This window comes from Miniopterus natalensis, chromosome 9 (genome assembly GCF_054644295.1).
Source record: "Miniopterus natalensis isolate mMinNat1 chromosome 9, mMinNat1.hap1, whole genome shotgun sequence".
Classification (NCBI taxonomy): domain Eukaryota; kingdom Metazoa; phylum Chordata; class Mammalia; order Chiroptera; family Miniopteridae; genus Miniopterus; species Miniopterus natalensis.
The window spans coordinates 21968522-21972117 of NC_142089.1; the positions used below are offsets into that span (position 1 = coordinate 21968522).

The following is a 3596-nucleotide window of genomic DNA, read 5'->3' on the forward strand; positions in this document are numbered from 1 at the left end:
CAGGCCCTTTGTCCCTTGCAGGGCCAGGTCACATGTGCAGGGACTTCATACCTACCCAGATTGTCCGACACTGGAACTTGTACTCCTATCCGCCTTGGCACACCGACTGTCCTGAAGGGATCTTAGGTGGGAAGGAGAACTTTCTCCCCCCCCCGGCCCATTGACCCCTTGGAAGGAGAACTTTCTTGTTGAGCTAAGTGAGAAGTCAGGGGCATGGAGGCTCAGGCAAGTTTATAGGTGGCTGCAGGACGTTGGTGACTCCATTTCTTGGTCAGGTAGGAGGTGAGGCACTGCTTGTGGAGTAAGTCACTAAGGAGGGAGGAGAAGGGAGAAGACTTGGACGGGTCTTGGGGGGTCCGGCAACAAGAGCCAACCAGGAAAACACCAGAGGCCTGCGAGGCAGCAGTGGGGCCCCAGGTGATGACCACGAATTTGTGGCAGGGCCACCCGTGTGGCTGCATGATTTCCTGCAGCAGGGCTCGGCAGCATGGCCACTGAGGCCTAAAAGGTGGACAGGCGGATTAAACGGGAGTGGGTTTCTCTAAGGATGTGATGGAAGAACAAGAGCCAAAAGAAGACTTTGGCAAAAGAGTGGATGCTGTAGTAGACCACAGGACGTTGGTGGGGTTGAAAAGGAAAGAAGGAAAAGTTGGGAAAAATTAAAGGAGAAAAAAATGTTGGTGGCTTTACTGAAACGGAAAAAACAGGTGTTGTGGAAACAAGAAGGCGAGGGGCCTGGAGGAAGAGCAGCCTCAGCTCAGAGAGGGCGGGCAGATTCGCCTGGTTCAGACAGGTGGGTTCTGGGTAATGGCACAGCACAAGGTTCGTGGAGCAGTGGCTTCGGTGCAGCAGGGGATCGTGGAGGCAAGCAAACCACTCACAGACGTAGTGGCTTGAAACAACAATTTCTTCCCTTTGGCAGCCATCGTAGAAGCGCCAGCGGTCAAAATGCAATTCACTCCCTTTGTGACTTCTGACTGGAGCAAGAACCATAAAAGGCATTTCAGTGCACCTTCCCACATTCGCAGGAAGATTGTGCCTTCTCTTTCCAAAGAGCTGAGACAGAAGTACAATGTTCGATCCATGCCCGCCCAAAAAGATGACGAAGTTCAGGATGTGCGAGGACACTACAAAGGGCAGCAGACTGGCGAAATAGTTCAGGTTTACAGGAAGAAATATGCCATCTACACTGAATGAGCGCAGTGGGGGAAAGCGAATGGTACACCTGTTCGTGTGAACATTCATCCCAGCAAGGTGGTTATCACTAGGCTAAAGCTGGACAAAGACCATGAAAAGATCCTTGAACATAAAGCCACATCTCGCCAAGGAGGAAAGGAAAAAGGCAAATACAAGACAGAAACAATATAGAAGATGCAGGACTAAAGTAATCTTACATACAACTTTCATTAAAAACTTAAAATGAAAAAAACAAACAAACCAAACCTCACCACCAATAACAATGTATTATTCTCAAGTCTAGAGTCAGATCGGAAGTTCTGCTGATCTTGACCAAGCTTGGCTGATCTTGGCTGGGCTCACTCATGTATCTGAGGCTGGCTGGCACGTTGGTTGGAGCTGGCTGGTCTAAGATGGTCTCACTCACAGGTCTTGGGTTTGACTGGCTGTTGGCTAAGGTTTTAGGGGGCACCAGATATCATGTCTCTCATCACCCAGCCCAGGCCCAGATTGAGACTGTGTACAGCATCACCTCATCTGCATTCTATTGGCCAAAGTGAGTCATAAGTCAGGCCTCAAAATCAAGGAGTAGAGATTCCTGGCTCCTCTTTATGGGAAGAGCTGAAAAGAACTGTGGCCATTTTTCAATCTAGCACAGTTAAGGCCCCAAGAATTCAGGGGGTTGGACAGATCATTGGTTCCAACCCTCAGCTCCTCCAGGATGTAGACCAAGAGCCAGGCTCTAAGTTCTTCAGAGAGTGAGGGGGCGTGACACAGAGTGCTGTAGAAAGCACTCAGGAAGAACAGAGGCGGAGCAGGGCCTCAGAGGAGTGGCTGTGTGTGTGCATGTGCGTGTGCGGGGTGAGGTGTGGGGGATCGAGAGGGTGCCAAGCTCTGATGGGATGAGGGGGTGGCGGTGACAACTGGGAAGCAGTTCCTGGTACTTTGCAGAAGTGCAGCATTAGCGATTCTGTCCCTTTCTTCCCCTGCCCCACCCCCATGCTGGTAACTGACAGAAGGTCACTGGCCCATCAAGACGCTGCCCAGGGGAAGGTTGCTACATCAGCTCTTTCTTATTGACCGGACTGTCTTCACTTTCTTTCACTCAACAAGTAATTATTGAGCATCAGTCATGTGCCAGGCTCTGTGTGGGGACAGGAAAGAAGACACAGTCCCTGCCCTTGGGGAACTCAGAATCTAGGGATTACAGCCAAGGTGTGTCTACAACACCTGCTCACATGTGCATGCACATGTGTGTGTATATGTGCACGTGTGTGTGATATGTATATATACACACTACTTCCCTGGCACCCACACATGCTTTATGAATTAAAATATTTATACTTGCTAATAAAAAAACAAAACTTCAAAATCATCCTGATCATTTCTCTTTCTACTTCAATCTCTGACAAGTCTGAGATTTCTCTAGAATAAAGAACAATATTTTTAAAGGTAACCACAAATTCTATTCAATGGCTTATTTGAAATCTCCCATATTCAGGCTGACTCTTGAATATATTTGTATGAACAAAGGGAATGCCAGGAGCTCTCTTTAAAAAATAAAAAATACAGAACAACAATAGCAGCAATAATAATAATAATTTCCATATCTGTGACACCCTGTAATTCCAAAAGCGCAAACATGCATGTTATGTCACTTGTCCTGTAAACAGCATCTCAAGGGTTGGTCTTCAGGCCTCTGGGAGGTTTATGAAACCAAGTGTAGCTTTAGTCCTGCCCTAACTAAAGGGCAGGCTGGCAGGGTCTCTAGGTGAAAATCAACTTTGGAAGGTTAGGATGAGCCCTTCTAAAGGGAAGAAATGCCTCCTCTATCCGTTGTCCTGTTCTCTCTCCTTGGGCAGGACTTAGGCTCCTACCAGAGGACTGCAGAGCCAGGGCCAGCACTGGGTTCCATGGATCTCCATGGCCAAAGTCATTGCTGGTGTTCCCTGTAGGTCATCTGAACAGAGATGTTCAAAGGTATTTGGCTCTATGGGTCTAGGGCAGAGCATGGGCTGAAGTGGGAAATTTGAGGGCCGGTCGCCTTTAGGTGACAAATGAAGCTGTGGGGATGGCTGCACTTACCCGAGGAGAAGTCTTGGGGAGAGAAGAGAAACAGGATGGTAGGGAGAGGAATGGGGGAGGTAGGAGGAGGGCAGAGGAAGAAGTCCCTGTCCAGGAGATCGAGAGAGATTGGCCAGGGATTTTGGAGGAAACTCAGGAGCGTTGTCATGGAGCCAGAGGAAGAGAGCTTTTTAAGGTTAGAAGTGTCAGATGCTGCAGGGTGGCCCACTAAGATGAGGGCTTAAAACTCTCCCCCAGTCACTGAGGCAGAGACTGGACAAGCACCCGCTGTCCTGGAGAAAGTGGAAGACAAGCGTAGGTCTAAACACCCGCCTCCGCACTTTCTCTTGGCAGGA

General features: G+C 49.1%; 1 pseudogene; it reads left to right on the top strand.

Annotated features, from left to right (window-relative positions):
• The first annotated feature begins 948 nt into the window (after positions 1-948).
• On the top strand, positions 949-1383 carry LOC107542605 (large ribosomal subunit protein uL24 pseudogene; annotated as a pseudogene).
• The last annotated feature ends 2213 nt before the right edge of the window (positions 1384-3596 follow it).